The sequence below is a fragment of the Lithobates pipiens genome, unplaced genomic scaffold, assembly GCF_037356315.1.
Source record: "Lithobates pipiens isolate NorthernLeopardFrog02 unplaced genomic scaffold, aLitPip1_a1.2 Scaffold_25, whole genome shotgun sequence".
NCBI lineage: Eukaryota > Metazoa > Chordata > Amphibia > Anura > Ranidae > Lithobates > Lithobates pipiens.
In genome coordinates this window covers 107,319,174-107,337,220 of record NW_027507787.1, presented here as the reverse complement: position 1 = coordinate 107,337,220, position 18,047 = coordinate 107,319,174, and the positions used below count along the sequence as shown (strand labels likewise).

At 45.5% G+C, this 18,047-nt stretch overlaps 1 pseudogene; it reads right to left on the bottom strand.

Annotated features, from left to right (window-relative positions):
- Positions 1-13,953: 13,953 nt before the first annotated feature.
- LOC143932025 (5S ribosomal RNA) lies at positions 13,954-14,072 on the bottom strand (annotated as a pseudogene).
- Positions 14,073-18,047: the final 3,975 nt, after the last annotated feature.

The following is an 18,047-nucleotide window of genomic DNA, read 5'->3' as shown; positions in this document are numbered from 1 at the left end:
CTTTTCTGACATTAACCGAGTATATCTGACATTAACTGAGTATCTCTCTGCACTATGATCTTAATAATAATAATAATAGGATTGTGTAATGCAAAGATCAACTAGTCTAATATAAGCTTTCTCATTGGTACCGGCATATCCTTTAAATTTAGACTAACACAACTATTTCTTTCAATCTCTTACCGTTGAACCGCGATACTTCCTCCCTGCAATATTAAGCCATTTGAATGTCCTATTGGTCGCCTATATTATACAACTCTCTGAAAAGCATATATGTAGTGAATAAAACTAGTCTTACATCTTAATAAAACTGTTTTATTGCTCAACCAGTATCAGCTGTCATAACACAAGCAAATAAAAGTTTCCACTGTTTGACTCTATTTTCTGTATTACTTCTTTTTCTCCACCTTAACTGACACAGTTAAAACACAGTGACAAAACATTTCTTTTTACCGCAGCAAAATGTGAGAAAAGCAGTGTAAGCCGTCTTTCTGCCATATGCTTCAGAAAATTAATGTACCGCTTTTAAATCCATATCAATTCCACATAAACGTGAACCGTCTTACAATTTTAACATTTACTGATAGCAATTACTGATATTACATTATGGACTATACCAGTGGAAAAGGACCGCGTAATGGAACTGTGAAATTAATCATAATCTCAGCGTTAACTTAACTGATAAATTTACGATTTACTCAACGATTTACTCAACGATTTAAACTTAGATTTTTTTCATTCTAAGTCTATTTAATCTTAAATAATTTATACTATATTCTACTGTACTCTTAAATTATGTACTGTTCTGTATTTTAGCCGTTCTCATATTTCGTTTTATGTTGCAACCATCGAATCCCATTGCTATTCCGACATTCCGCCTTAATGAGGATATTACTTTGCAACTATTCCTTGATCCCTTTTGTGTATTCACTTTATCTCGACCTATATATACTGCCTCAATATTTTCCTAATTTGTTTTGCTATACTTATTATTATTATATTATAGAGATTACTATCCCTAAATCATTGTAAACCTAACCATAGTTATAATGTCTACAGCTAATTTTACGTTAAAGCAAAATTCACACAAAACCATCTTTTTAAAACCTTTACACATTAAGAGTAATGCAACCATCGCTCGCTACCTCTATGCAGTAGGATTCTCTTTCCAGTGGAAACGGAAAACAGTCAGTGTAAGCCGTCTTCGTGCGTAACAAAATTAATGGAACGATTTACACGTTGGAATTTGCAAGCTACGTCAATTTACTCTTAAATAATGTACCTTTGAAACTATCCCTTGACTTTGCAACTATCCCTAGATCCCTTTTGTGTAAACACTATATCTCGACCTATATATACTGCCTCAATATTTTCCTAATTTGTTTTGCTATACTTATTATTATTATTATTATTTTATAGAGATTACTATCTCTAAATCATTGTAATAAGTTTTAATGTCTACAGCTAATTTTACGTTAAAGCAAAAGTCACACAAAACCATCTTTTTAAAACCTTTACACATTAAGAGTAATGCAACCATCGCTCGCTACCTCTATGCAATAGGATTCTCTTTCCAGTGGAAACGGAAAACAGTCAGTGTAAGCCGTCTTCGTGCGTAACAAAATTAATGGAACGATTTAGACGTTGGAATTTGCAAGCTACGTCAGTTTACTCTTAAATAATGTACCTTTGCAACTATCCCTTGACTTTGCAACTATCCCTTGATCCCTTATGTGTAATCACTATATCTCGACCTATATATACTGCCTCAATATTTTCCTAATTTGTTTTGCTATACTTATTATTATTATTTTATAGAGATTACTATCTCTAAATCATTGCAATAAGTTATAATTGTCTACGGCTAATTTTACGTTAAAGCAAAAGTCACACAAAACCATCTTTTTAAAACCTTTTACACACTGCACATTAAGAGTAAACCAACCATCTCTCGCTACCTCTATGCAATAGGATTTCTCTTTCTGACTCTATTTTGTGTATTACTTTTTCTCTACATTAACTGTCACACTGATAACCATTTGTAACATATAACACTTGCAACACATTTTTTAACAGCAGCAAAAAGTGAGAAAAGCATTGGGCCGGTTTACTTGATTGAGAAGTGGTTGCAGTAGCAAAGCATAGCAATACAGTTTGATTACATTAATAACACATAATGCAACTATTTTACATTCACCTCATGCATACATCCTAATGTAAGCTGTCTATCACTATTAATGTTCATGGTTACTGATACATTATGCCGATAACCAGTGGAAACGGAAAACAGTCAGTGTAAGCCGTCTTCGTGCGTAACAAAATTAATGGAACGATTTACACGTTGGAATTTTCAAGCTAAGTCAATTTACTCTTAAATACCCTTTAGCTGCTTAGCTCACACTTTGCTGTATGTAGCCGCGTTTACATGTAAGTAACCAGTGGGGATTGACATTTCATGTAATGCAATTCGTCTCTTTGCCATGTCATACTTTGCTATTTATTATACTTTCTCATCCGATAGAAACCTAGTCGTTGCTGATATTTCATGATTACAGCAATCATCTCATCTAATTGCTATTCCGACATTCTGCCTTGGTATTACTTTGCAACGCTCTATTGAACAATGTAAAGGTAAGCGAGATATTTTGTGTATTTCCACTTAAACTCGACCTGTATATACTGTCTCAATATGATCCTTTCTAATTTTGCTAAATTCGATTATGGAGTTTGCTATGTCTAAATCCAGGTTACCTTCTCAACCTTTATTACGTATACTGCTAATTTTAGGATAATACAAAACCATCTTATTGCTTTTATACACGCTGCACATGTTAAGAGTAATACAATGCTACCGATTGCTCTTCTCACATTTAGCTGGTATCTCTCTGCTATAGGAAACTGAATTTGTACCACAACGATCACTCAACTAATATCAGTCCACTCAGTGCTACCGGGATAACTTTTACATTTAGAGTAATGAAATGATTTCTCAGTCATTTTGGAGCTACTGCAACTAACGCTTCCGATCTCATTTCGACTGCAATACTTAATCTCTGCTATTGCAGACTATTTAGCTGAATATTTAGCTGCTTTGCTGTACGTAGCCGTGGGGATTGGCATTTCATCTCTAATTCATATTGACATTTCTAATGCAGTTTGTCTTTTTGACATGTTATCCTCTGCCAGTTATTATCCTTTCTCATCCTTATGCTATATTTGAGGTATATTCACTACATGATTAAAGACACGTAATGAACCTGATTGATAAAAACCTACACACGTCGTTGCTGTTATTTCGTGTATTTCCACTTAAACCTGACCTGTATATAATGTCTCAATATTAATTTTAGAGTTATTTTGCTATATTTATTATTAGAATAAACAGATTACTATCTCTAAATCCTGGTAAACCAGCTCACACTTAACCATCTTATTTCTACCTTACACGCAGCACATATTAACATTTAGCCGGTATCTCTCTGCAATAGTAAACGAAACTCATCTAATATCGTCTTTTCAGTGCTACCGGAACAACTTTTAAATTTAGAGTAATGCAACGATTTCTCAGTTTTATGAAGCTACTGCAACTAACGCTTTGGATCTCTTTCCTGATAAATTACGCTCTGCAATATTAAGCCATGTAAATTGTCCTATTGGTCTGCTAACAATGCTATGTATAATAATACAAATCTTTCAAAAGCAATATCGTCTCAATGCAATACTTACACTCTGCATAATAAATAGGAATAATGCGAATAATGCTAATAATAAAGTCGTCTAAAACTCGGCTATAAGTAGAGAATAAAACTATCTTACATCAAAATAAACCATGTACTGCCAAACCAATAACGGTCAATGACTTAACAAAATAAACTTAGCACTCTTTTGCTCTATTTTGTATATTTGTAGTTCTCCACATTAACTGTCACATTGATTTCACCACTGACAACACACCACTTTTTAACAGCACCAAAATATGAAAAAAACACTTTACATGTTTCAGAAGTATTTGCATTAGCAAAAAATATAGTCCTGTCTTCTTTACACGCTAGCTTTTCGTTATACATTAATCTCTCTGTGTACACCAGCCACTCTGTATAGACTAGCCTCTCTGTCTTCTGTATACACGTGCCCGTAATCTATATACACTAGCCTGCCTTCTTTTTACAATAGTCTCGGTGTCCCAGCCTCTCTGCATACACTAGCCTCACTGAATTCCCCAGACTGTCTTCTGTATACACAAGCCTATCTGTAAAAAAAAAATAGCCGGTCTTCTGCATACTTTAGCCTCTCTGTGTAACACAGTCTCTCTCTGGATCCCCTAGCCTCCATCTCTGCATACCCAGGACCTTCCTCTGTATAATCTAGCCTATCTGTATACACAAATATACAAATTAGCCTCTCTGTAGCCGGTCTTCTGCATACACGAGCCTCACTGTCTACTCTTGGTTGTCTTTTGTATAGCATCTCTTTATACATTAGCTCTCTGTATACCCAAGCCTCTCTGTATACACTAGTCCACCGGTATACACTAGCAAGTCTGCATACACTAGCCTCTCTCTGTAACCCAACTTCTCTCTGTATACCTTAGCCTCCATCTCTGCATACCCAGGACGTTCTTCGCTATAATCTAGCCTATGTGTATACACTAGCCGGTCTTCTGTAGACATTAGCCTCCCTGTATAAACTAGCTGGTCTACTGTATACACTAGTCCGTCTGTATACACTAGCAAGCTTGCATACACTAGCCTCTCTGTGTAACCCAGCCTCCATCTCTGCATACCCAGGACGTTCTTCTCTATAATCTAGCCTATTTGTATACACTAGCCTGTCTTTTGTACACATTAGCCTCTGTGTATAAACTAGCCGGTCCTCTGTATATACTAGTCCATCTGTATACACTAGCAAGTATGCATACTCTAGCCTCTCTCTCTGTATACCCTAGCCTCCATCTCTGCATACCCAGGACAATCATCTGTATAATCTAGCCTATCTGTATACATTAGCCTGTCTTTTGTACACATTAGCCTCTCTGTATAAACCAGCCGGTCCTCTGTATACACTAGTCCGTCTGTATACAACTAGCAAGTCTGTGTAACCAAGTCTTCTCTCTCTGCATACCCTAGCCTCCATCTCTTGCATAAACCAGGACCTTCTTCTGTATAATCTAGCCTATCTGTATACTCTAGCCTGTCTTTTGTACACATTAGCCTCTCTGTGTAAACTAGCCGGTCTACTGTATACACTAGTCCATCTGTATACACTAGCAAGTCTGCATACTCCTGCCTCTCTGTGTAACCCAGCCTCTCTCTCTCTGTATACCCTAGCCTCCATCTCTGCATACCCAGGACGTTCTTCTGTATATAATCTAGCCTATCTGTAAAAAATAGCCTGTCTTTTGTACACATTAGCCTCTCTCTATAAACTAGCCGGTCCTCTGTATACACTAGTCCGTCTGTATACACTAGCAAGCCTGTGTAACCAAGCCTCTCTCTCTGCATACCCTAGCCTCCATCTCTTGCATAACCAGGACCTTCTTCTGTATAATCTAGCCTATCTGTATGCACTAGCCTGTCTTTTGTACACATTAGCCTGTCTGTATAAACTAGCCGGTCTACTGTATACACTAGTCCATCTGTATACACTAGCAAGTCTGCATACTCCTGCCTCTCTGTGTAACCCAGCCTCTCTCTCTCTCTGTATAGCCTAGCCTCATTCTCTGCATACCCAGGACGGTCTTCTGTATAATCTAGCCTATCTATATACGCTAGCCGGTGTTTTGTACACTTTAGCCTCTCTGTATAAACTAGCCGGTCTTCTGCATACATGAGTCTCTCTGTATACCCTTGGATGTCTTTTGTATACACTAGCTGCTCTTTATACATTAGCTCTCTGTATACCCAAGCCTCTCTGTATACACTAGTCCGTCTGTATACACTAGCAAGTCTGCATACACCAGCCTCTCTGTGTAACCCAGCCTCTCTCTCTGCATACCCAAGATGTTCTTCTGCAGACATTAGCCTCCCTATATAAACTAGCCGGTCTTCTGTATACACTAGTCCGTCTGTATACACTAGCAAGTATGCATACTCTAGCCTCTCTCTCTGTATACCCTAGCCTCCATCTCTGCATACCCAGGACGTTCTTCTAAATAATCTAGCCTATCTGTATACACTAGTGCATACAGACAGACTAGTGTATACAGAGGACCGGCTAAAGTGTACAAAGACAGGCTAATGTATACAGATAGGCTAGATTATACAGAAGAACGTCCTGGGTATGCAGAGCGCTCAGCTTCAAGGGATGGCCAACGTGAGTAATATGAGGGACACTCCTCACCCCCGCCCCCACCTACCAGATCTGACTTTCATCCCCTTGCCCTCTCTGCCCCGGTCATCTGGTGGCAGTTTTATGCACTCCCTGGCCCCCACCCATTCATAATCCTTACCGACCTTTCCTTCTGCTGCTCACAGGAACACACTGGATGACTTGTCTAATTAACCAACTTGTACAAGACACCACTATCCTCCTGTCTGACACCGGTCCCCCTTGGAGGCTTTACCCCTCACTGTTTGAGTGGTCCCTGCCTCTCCCTGGATGCTCCACATATACCACAACGACATTGTCAGAGGGGCACCACTTGACAGGACACGGGGCTGTCATGCCGGTGGCATCTCCCATTGGAGGAAGGGATGATGGCCCCAACCCCTTGGCAGCAGGTTCTTTCATGTACAGACCAGGGCGGCTCATCTTCCATTCTGGAGTCTTGACCTTAGATGGGGGAGTTGCACTTTGGGGGGTCTGAGTGATACCTAGTGCGCTGTACTGGAAGGGCTTGACATTCCTGCATATGTGTCCCCTCCCCCTGGATGCTCCACACATACCCCGACGACATTGTCGGAGGGGCACCACTTGACAGGACACAGGGCTGTCATGCCGGTGGCATCTCCCATTGGAGGAAGGGATGATGGCCCCAACCCCTTGGCAGCAGGTTCTTTCATGTACAGAACAGGGCGGCTCATCTTCCCTTCTGGAGTCTTGACCTTAGAGGGGGGAGTTGCACTTTGGGGGGTCTGAGTGATACCTAGTGCGCTGTACTGGAAGGGCTTGACATTCCCGCATATGTGTCCCCTCCCACTGGTTGCGCCCCTCGCCCCCCCCCTCTGGCCCCCACCTTCTCTTTGCCGACATTGCCTTCTGCAGCTTTCGGGGACCCTGGATGACTTATTTATTGAGCCTATTGGTACGAGACACTGCTTCCCTCCAGGGTGACTCTGGACCCCCCTGGAGGATTTACCCCTTACTGTTTGGGCAGTCCCAGCCTCCCTCTGGATGCTCTACACAGCCCCTGATGGAGATGCAGGAGAGACACCAATTGGCGGGCCCCAGGACTGCTGCTCGGATGAAGTCTCCCGTTGGATGGAGGGATGGTGGCCCCAGCCCCTTGCCTGCCGGATTTTCCATGCACCGACCAGGCCTGCTCCTCTTTCATCTTGATATGGTGACCATGGAGGGGAGGAGTTGAAATTTATGGGGTCTGGGTGTTTGCTGGTGGGAGTGCGCTAAAGGACTTGACATTTCCGCATGTCTGTCCCCTCTCCTCTGTTTCCCCCCTCCCTTCCCCCCTTCCCACCCTTCCCTTCCCTCCTTTCCCTCCCCCTTTCCCCCTTCCACTCCCCCTTTCCCTGCCCCTTTTCCCCCCGGGGCGTGGACGGGGGAGAGGGGGTAAGGAGAGGACAATCTGCATGTACTTTAGGGGTATGGGACGGGGGGTGGTGGATCCCATTCTGTGATGCCTTTTCTGTTGTGACGGGCTCCCTCGTGCATGCCTACGTTTAGGGCGAGCCGAGGAGACCCCTCAGTGCTGACAGTTATATGCTCTACCTCTGTTTTGGTTATACTATTGTTTTTTGGTTCTATGATGTTACTGATTGTCTTTTATTTGCATACCGGTATCAGACGTGACATTTACCACTGCCGGGACTGGGGGGACTAGGATTCGGGGGCTCCCTCTCCGACCTGTCTACCCACCAACCCAAGTAGGACAGCGCTTTAAACCCAGTGTACATCTGGTAAGCGCTATAGCATAATTGTGCTGTTTTTGTATACCCTTCCTGTACTGTTGAGTGTGGATAACCCTTAATTTCCCTCTCCCCCTGGGGTTGAGGTGCCCGGCCTCTTTTTCCCTTTACCTTTCCTTCCATTTGCCCTTCCTTTCTCCCCCTTAGTTCCCGCCATGCATTACCTACCCAAAACCTACCTTGGTTCAACTTTCTTTACTTTTCTCTGACGTCCCCCTCCCCCTCCCCGAGGAGCGAAGGCAGACTCAGTCAAGGTCACCTCTCTAAACGTTAAGGGACTGAACTCCCCTGAAAAACGGTGGATCCACCTGTGAGAACTGAAGACTTCTTGTACTGATGTGGCCTTTATACAAGAAACACATTTTAAAAATACTAGCCTCCCCTTTCTATGGTCGAGATCCTTCCCTAAGGTCTACCACTCTACTAACCCCTCCTCTAAGACCAAGGGAGACTCCATTCTGATCTCTAGCAGGCTCCCCTGGGTTCTCCAGGATTCTCTGGTGGACCCGGGGGGCCGATATCTTTTTCTTAGGGGCCACATTGGAGAGCACCTTTTTACATTTGCCACTGTGTACCAAGACACGTTCCTCAGAACTACCCTGCACAGATTATGTGACTTTCGGGAGGGCCAGTTGATATTAGGTGGGGACTTTAATGTCCCCTTTAGCCATCGGTTGACACTTCTGCCTCTTGCTCCTCGCTCCTCATTTCCTCTAGAAAGCGGATTACTAAGTGTTTACTGAATGACCAATTAGTTGATGTCTGGCATCTGCAACACTCTGGGGAAAGGGACTACTCTTTTTGCTCTTCCCCTCACAAATCATACTTGAGGATAGACTTCTTCTTGATTCCACATGACCAACTGCACTTGGTGAGCTCTTCCTCCATCGGCCATATTACTTGGTCCGACCACGCTCCTGTAGCCCTTACCTACACCCTCTCTAGGAACCCCTCACCTAGGTCTCTATTCTGGCGCCTTAATGAGAGCCTCCTCCAGATACCGGAAGTTTTAGCAGATGTAACCAGGGAATTGGACCTTTATTTCCAAGAAAACTAAACGCAGGACTGTGACCCGGGGATAATTTGGGAGGCTCACAAGTCAGTACTCCGCAGGGTACTTATCAGGCACGGGGCGCTCATCAAACGAACACGGAAGGAACAGCTTGCTAATCTGTTTCGTGAACTTGCCTCTGTGGAAGCGAAACATAAACATGCCCCCTCACGGACCTTAGAGATTGAATTGGGGACACTCCGTACCCATATTGCTGACCTACTCCATTATAAAGCGAAAGCGGCACTCCAGTTTTGGCGTAAACTGACGTAGGAGTCAGGGGACAAATGCGGAAAAATCTTAGCCAGGTCGGTAAAGGAGTTGAAATCTGGCTCTTACATACCACAGTTGATAGATGAGAATGGCCAGAGGGCCTCTACCCCAACCCAAATAGCCGAAGTCTTTGAAAAATGTTACTCTGATCTCTACAACCTGCCCGATTCAGGGTCTGGACAGGACAATATAGACAGATATGTAACCGGTTCTGGTCTACCAACCCTCTCATCGGAATCACGGGAGTACTTGGAGGACCCGATCACACTGGTAGAAGTCCAGACGGCCATGGGACCTCCGAAGGTGGGTAAGGCTCCGGGCCCTGACGGATATACCGCACAATACTTTAAGACCTTCCTCCCTATTCTCGGCCTGCGCTTGGTGAATTTATTTAATACTCTGAGCTCAAATGGAGATTTTTCTGAGGATACCCTTAGAGCCCACATCTCGTTGATACCTAAGGAGGGCAAAGACCCGGGCCTATGTGGGAGCTACAGACCCATTTCCCTCCTAAATTCGGTCCTAAAACTATTCTCTAAAATCCTCGCCATGTGATTAGCACATCACTTGCAGTCCCTTATACATATTGACCAGTTAGGTTTTATTCCCACCAGGGAAGATAGGGACAACACCATTAAGGTGCTTACCCTGATCCATAAAGCAAAGTCATCTGGGACCCCTTGTCTTTTCATGAGTACTAATGCCGAGAAGGCTTTTGATCAGGTCAAATGGACATTAATGTTCTCGGTCCTTCGCCATATAGGTCTGAGTGAACGGATGCTGGCATGGATAAGTAAGATATACTCACGCCCTTCAGCTCAAGTCAAAGCGAATGGGGGTCTCTCATCTCCCCTTGACATCGGGAATGGGACCAGACAGAGTTGCCCCCTGTCGCCCCTATTATTCGCACTGTCATTGGAACCCTTTCTCTCCACAATTCGACAAAACTCAGACATAACGGGACTCCAAACGGGTACTATTGAGTGCAAGATATCTGCCTACGCGGATGACATGCTGTTCTCGCTGACGAATCCCAGAGTTTCCTTGCCAAATCTCCTTCGGGAATTCCAGATATACGGGATACTTCTTGAAATCAAAGGCCATGGGGGGTTACAGTCCCCCCGCAAACGTTAATAGACTTGCAGTCTAATTTTCGATTTAAATGGACCCATACAGCCCTTAAGTACTTAGGTACTTACATTCCACCGGACATCGCGCGTACGTTTATGTTGAACTTCCCCCCACCCCTTGTCACTAAGATCCGCAGTTTGCTTCACGGGTGGCATTCTGGCCTCCATTCCTGGTTCAGGAGATGCAATCTCATTAAAATGAACATACTCCCTAAATTTACTTATCTTTTCCAAGCTCTCCCGATCCAGATTCCAGTCCCGTTTTTTAAGCAAGCTCAATCCTTGCTCACTCAATTTAACTGGGCCCACAAAAATCCCAGACTTAAGCGGTCACGGCTGACATTGTCTAAACAACAGGGAGGGTTGGTTCTTCCTGACTTGCGACGCTACTACCTGGCCTCCCATCTGGGGCGTGTATTGGACTGGAATCGAAACAAACTTTCTAAGCTCACTCCCGAATTCCGCTAAGAAGCGCCATGTGGGGGGGGGGGGCGTGGCCTGGACAGCAATGGAGTAGGACGCTTGTGACCTGAGCTCCGCTCCTACCGCGATCTCCTGTAGTGATCCTGGGTGCCCACTGACTATTTTACCTACGATCTTACCGGTGTAATACCCGCTACTTTCTCGTGCATACATTGGGACGATGTCTCCGACGAAGAAGCAGTCTGCAGCGGCGGCATCTCTTGAAAAGTTCCGGCGGGACCATGAGGGCCAACATGGCGAACAGTCCACTCCGGCTGCAGAACCTGCTACCTCTGACACGGCGAAGGTGCTTGAGGCGATTTCTACCTGCCAGACCACACTGACAACTAAGCTTGAGGAGGTTAAGGTGGATGTCTCACTTATCCGCCAGGACATGGCTAAACTGCGTGACAGAGTGAAGGAAACTGAAACCCGGATCAGTCAGGCCGAAGATGTCCTGTTCCCTCTGCAGCATGCCCAGGAGGATGTGCAAAGGCAGCTCCAGCAGCTGGCCCAGAAACAGGACGACCTTGAGAATAGGGCCCGTAGATCTAACCTCCGCTTTATCGGCCTGCCAGAGGGCTCCGAGGGGGCTGACCCGGCGACATTTTTGGAATCTCTCCTGATTAGGGCCTACAGTAGGGAGGCGTTTTCTACCTCATTTATTATTGAAAGGGCCCACAGAATGCCTGCCTGCCCGCCGCCGGAGGGGGCACCTCCACGCACATGCATTGCTAAGCTGCTAAATTACCGGGATAGGGATGCCATCCTTCGCCTTACTCGTGAAAAAGGCAACATCCTGTTTCAGAACGGACATATCTCAGTGTTTCCCGACTTCTCCGCAGAAGTTCAAAAACGTCGTTCCCGATTCGTGGAAGTCAAGAGGCGCCTCAAGTACGCCATGTTGTACCCGGCCAGACTCCGCGTAGTGGGGGAAGATAGGGCCTACTTTTTTGAAGATCCTGAGATGGCGGTTTCCTGGTTGGACCAGAGAGACGCGGCTCGAAATCGGCCACCTCGAGACTAAAATCGTTGGAAGATTTGTGAGTACTCTATCTGCTCCCCCCTTTCTATTTGCCCGTGTGCAAGCAGATCGCTGTTGGACTGCCTATGCGTGGTTCATTATCCTCAGTCCCTGAATTGATGCTTCTGTTCCCCCTCTCTAACATGGAAGGGCGTTGCTCTTGTTGACTGAACATGTACTGCTGCCTATGGCCACGCTCTGCGGGCATCCCCCTGGTTCGTTACACAATACCCCTTCCCCCTCCCTCTTAGTTTGGGGGACCCGCTTGGCGGGCTCTATTGGGCCCTTTCCCTGGGGGGGTGGGGGGGACGCGGGTCATCTGGACTTGCTGCATGGGACTGCAGAACTTTGACTTTCTCCTGATACATGCCCTTTACTGGACTGTTATGTCCCGCTGCTGAACTGGGCACCGCACCAATGGGAGTGGGGTGGGAAATGGACGCATGGTCCGGCTCCGGCCTACAAGCCGGGTTATGATGGGAGAAGACTTGGTCTTGTCACTGGGTCCATATCTGGCAAAGTCCACCCCCGTGACTTATTGTTATTGACATTGCCTAGTGTTCTATGGTTTGTTTTGGGAAGGGAGCTCCAGCCAAGTTGGGGTGGCTGAGAGCAGGGAGGGTGGGAATGGGTTGTAGTTATTATGTTATAGTATGTTATGTTTTATGCTTAGTTTATGGCACAAGCTTTATTTGGTTATGGAACAGACAATGTCTCTTTTTCATGTATACTCTGATGAATATGGGAATGGATACTGCTTTGACGGGTGGTTTGGATACTATTTTCCTCCTTGTGATATTGGCTGAGACCACGCCATGGGTACCCTGAAGTTGCTGACGTGGAATGTCAGGGGGATTCGGGATAAAATTAAGAGGGCGGCAGTGTTTGGGTGTCTCAAAACTTATAGAGCGGATATCACAGACCTGGTGGAGACGCATGTAACTGGGAGATTGCAATTAGCTTTGCGTCGCCCGTGGATTGGATGGGCCTACCACGCCACCCATACGTCCTATTCTCGCGGGGTGTCTGTATTGATATCTAAAACGGCACAGTTTTCCTTGGTTTCTTTGCAGACAGACCCGCAGGGCAGATATATATTTATACACTGTTTATTGCACGGAGAACAGTACATTATTCTCGCCTATTATGTACCCCCGCCTTACGATCATAGACTAATTACAGAGGGATTATCTTTTATGGCTCAACACCCTAATGTCCCAGCAATTTGGCTGGGTGATTTTAATATGGTTTTGAATCGCAGATTCCCATTAAGAAGTACAAAAAAATAAATTTTACGGCATTTGATAAATGCGGCGAAATCCTGCATCCCTCTCTATTGGAAAAAATTTTCCCCCCCTTTCATTACTCACTGGCTTAGGAAAATAGAGGACATTAAAAAAAAATGGAGGACTTGATCCTCACATCACAAGGTAAACAAGAATTTTTTAAACAAACCTGGGTCATCTGGAATACCTTTATGTTCTCGCTGGAAGGATGTCGCCTGCTATCGTCTTAGTGCTCTGAGCTTTCCTTGACTGGCCCCTTAGACAGTGGCTGCCATCGTGTCTCGTCCCCTCTTCTCCTTTTCTGATCTTTCAACCCTTCTCTTTTCTGCCTTCCTCCCCTATCTCTCACCCCCTCCACCCCCTCTCTCTTTTGGAAAGAGTGGAAAATTGGGAATGACGGCCCCACACCCCCCTCTGGATGGATTATGCCGGAGGGACCTGGGGTTTGTGTGACCCTGGATCTTGGTACAGTACTTTATCCGTGCCTCGAATCATTGTGATTGATGGAAGGCAGACTCACAGTTGCGAATATACCTGTATCAAGTATTGTTCAGCTGCTTTTTGCTCTGTATTTCTCTGTTGCATTATGTACTCGGGGGACCGTCTTCCCCTATTTGGAGAAAAAATTATATTTGAAAAAAAAAGAAGCCTACGACACCTGGTATTCCCAGGCGGTTTCCCATCCAGGCATTAACCAGGCCCAACCCTGCTTAGCCTCCAAGATCAGACGAGATGGAACAGATTCAGGGTGATGTGGCCGTAGCCAATATCTTCAGGCACTCTCAACTCTCTTGACAAACACCAAGATGGTCACCTTGGAAACAAGCGGAAAAAAATAGGTCAACGGCAACAACATAAAAAGAAGCCTACGGCATCTGGAAATCCCAGGCGGTCTCCCATCCAGGTACTAAACTGGTCCCAACCCTGCTTAGCCTCTGAGATGAGATGAGATTGGGCTCTTTCAGGGTGGTGTGGCCGTAGGAGATTTCTTCAGGCACTCTCAACCTTGACTAACGCCAATATGGTCACCTTGGGAAACAAAAAAAAACAAGTCAACTCCAACAACATAAAAAGAAGCCTTCAGCACCTAGTATTCCCAGGTGGTCTCCAATCCAGGTACTAGCAAGGTCCGACCCTGTTTAGCCTCTGAGATCAGAGGAGATCGGGCGCTTTCAGGCTTATGTACCCATAGGCAATCTCTTTGGGCACTCTCAACCCTCTTGACAAATGCCAAGATAGTCACCTTGGGAAACAAGCGGAAAAAAAACAGGACAATGTCAACAACATAAAAAGAAGACTACGGCACCTGGTATTCCAAAGCCATCTCCCATCCAGGGACTAACTAGGCCCAACCCTTCTTAGCCTCAGAGATGAGAAGAGATAGGGCTCTTTCAGGGTGATGCTGCTGTAAGCTAACTCTTTGGGCACTCTCAACCCTCTTGACAAATGCCAAGATGGTCACCTTGGGAAACAAGCGAAAAAAAAAAAAAAAAAAATCAACGCCAACAACATAAAAAGAAGCCTACAATAACTGGTATTCCCAGGTGGTCTCCCATCCAGGTACTAACCAGGCCTGACTCTTCTTAGCCTCCAAGATCAGACGAGATTGGGTGCTTTCAGAGTGCTCGGACTCTTTCCCCATCACTAATGGGACGAGGCAGGGGTGCCCTTTGTCTCCCCTAATTTTTATTCTGACACTGGAACCACTTATGTGTCACGTTCGGAATGACCCGAATATTACTGGCATATCCAAACCCTCGGCACACCACAAAATTGCGGTGTACGCTGACGATCTAATTTTTTTCGTCTCCAATCTACACATTTCGCATCCCAATATACTCGCGGCTCTCCGGCGATACGGCAGCCTATCAAACTATAAAATCAATTGCACTGTCGGCTGTATTGAATATATCGGTCCCGGATGGTGAGGCCAAGAGGCTACGCTCCGCTTTTCCATTCTACTGAGCTGAAAAATTTATACGTTACCTGGGTGTTGACATCGCAGCGGATTTGGCGCAATTGTCCCCACTTAATTTTGTCCCTCTCCTGAATAGACTGAAATCTGATTTGGGAAACTGGCATGCTTTAACACTGACCTGGTTCGGGCGCTGTAATGCATTCAAAATGACGGCCCTCCCGCGGATCCTATACTTGTTCCAGACATTACCGATCCGGTTAACCCCAATTTTTTTCAGACAACTGCAGGTGCTGCTCCGGGACTTTATTTGGGTGCGCAAACCGCCCAGAGCCCGTTTGCAATTGCTTGCCAGACCAAAGGAGGGGGTCTGGGTCTCCCAGATCTGAGACAATACAACAAAGCGACTCTGCTAGCGAGAGTCGTTGATTGGCATTGTAATGGCCCACACAAGCAGTGGGTGGAGATGGAGATTGAGGATGGATCCATTCCCCTATTGACCTCCCCGTGGCTCCTGTCCACCCTACCAAAAGACCTCAGAGATCACCCCGTAGTGGGAGCTACGTTGGCTGTTGTGCGGAGGTTGTTCCGCTGCACACACATTGCTCCCCTGCCGTCACCAATGACTCCGGTTATAGGTAATCCAGACTTCCCCCTGGGATTTACCAACAAGAAACTGCGACAGTTGACAGTGGTGGGGAAACAGCGTCTGGGAGACGTGTGGCCCTCGGGAGGGCTCCCGACCACGCAAACTGTCGCCGAGCTTTCTGACCCTCCGCTTGACTTGTTTAATGCTTATCAACTTTGTCACTTTCTTCTGGCCATACAAAGGGCCCCCTACACTCCTAGAGACCTGACGCCCTATGAATCCATCTGTCACAAAAAGGAACCTGTGCGACACACCCTCTCCCTCCTCTACAACCTATTAAGTAGTCAGGAGGAGGAGTCGACCCCACCATTTATCCACAAATGGGAGAGGGACTTTGGCATCACATTTACCCCACAACAGATAGGGAAGATCCTGACATTAGTACATAAAGCTTCCATCGCAAACCGATATCAAGAATCAGGATACAAGATAGTCTCACGCTGGTATAGAGTCCCATACCTTCTGAATAAAATGAATAGATCGATTCCGGATGTTTGTTGGAGGTGCAATTCAGATACAGGGACCATGGGACACATTTTCTGGGCATGCCCGGCCTTGAGGAACTTTTGGGTGGAGGTGACCGGGACAATAAAAACTCTCAGAAATGTAGATATCGCAGACAACCCAGCAGCGTGCCTTCTACACTTGACCGAACAGCCTGTTCGAAAATACAAAAAAACCCTCATGATGCAACTCCTGAACGCCGCCCGGGCCTGCATTCCCACACTGTGGAGGCAGCCTCAGCCCCCATCCAAGGTGCTGTGGTATTCCAAAGTCAATCATATTCTCCGGATGGAAGAATTGACCGCCACCCTTCACAACACTGAAGAGGCATTTAGTGTTACATGGAGGCCCTGGAGGTATTTTACTGGTACTTGAGACTACATTCGGGAGGTGAGCAGCGCCCCTGTCCCAGAAAACGACTGAACATCTAACGTTTACCTACGTAGGCCAAGTCTGCCCTGGGTAGCATTCCCCCCCCCCTTTTTGTCTTTATTTTTCTTTTTTTCCCGCCGCCATCCCCCCCCTTCCTCTCTCTCCGTCTTTGCACTCTCTTCTTCCCCCGTCCTCCCTTTTCACAATGCCTTGTCTCCTTACTAGCCTTTGGGACCCAGAAGAACCCCAGGGTTCTGGACACGACCGGCTCATATTTTACTCTGGTTCACATAGGTCATGATAAGCTGGCTCGCTTTGGTCCCAGTTGTTCTCCATGATTACATTTGTCCGAACGGAGCTGCATTAGTTATACTGTACTACATGTCGGAGGTGGGGTTTCTCTCTTTTCTGCATGAAACTCTAGGACTCCCCTCTGAGAACCCAGAGTTATTTGGCTGCCTATTTTTTGTTACCATGTAATTGTGACCCTGGGTCATGCTGTATGGTTGACTGTTATATTTATGTTGTTCTACTTATACTTAATAAAAGAATAAAACAAAAAAAAAAAAAATAAGTCAATGCCAACAATTAAAAAAAAAAGCCTATGGCATCGAGAAATCCCAGTTGGTCTCCCATCCAGGTACTAACCAGGTCCCAACCCTGCTTAGCCTCTGAGATCAAATGAGATTTGGCTCTTTCAGGGTGATGCAGCCATAGTAGATTTTTTCAGGCACGCTCAACCCTCTTGACAAACGCCAAGATGGTCACCTTGGGAAATAAACAAAAAAAACAAGTCAATGCCAACAACATAAAAAGAAGCCTACCGCACCTAGTAATTCCAGGCGGTCTCCCATCCAGGTATTAACAAGGCGCGACCCTTTCTAGCCTCTGAGATCAGCGGAGATTGGGCGCTTTCAGGGTGATGTGCCCATAGGCAATCCCTTTGGGCACTCTCATTCCTCTTGAAAAATGCCAAGATAGTCACCCTGGGAAACAAGCAAAAAAAAACAGGTCAACACCAACAACATAAAAAGAAGAATACGGCACCTGGTATTCCAAGGCGGTCTCCCATTCAATAACTAACTAGGCCCAACCCTTCTTAGCCTCTGAGATCAGAAGAGATAGCGTGCTTTCAGGGTGATGCGGCTGTAAGCGATCTCTTTAGGCACTCTCAACCCTCTTGACAAATGCCAAGATGATCACTTTGGGAAACAAGCGAAAAAAACAGGTCAACACCAACAACATAAAAATAAGCCTGCGGCATCTGGAAAACCCAGGTGGTCTCCCATCCAGATACAAA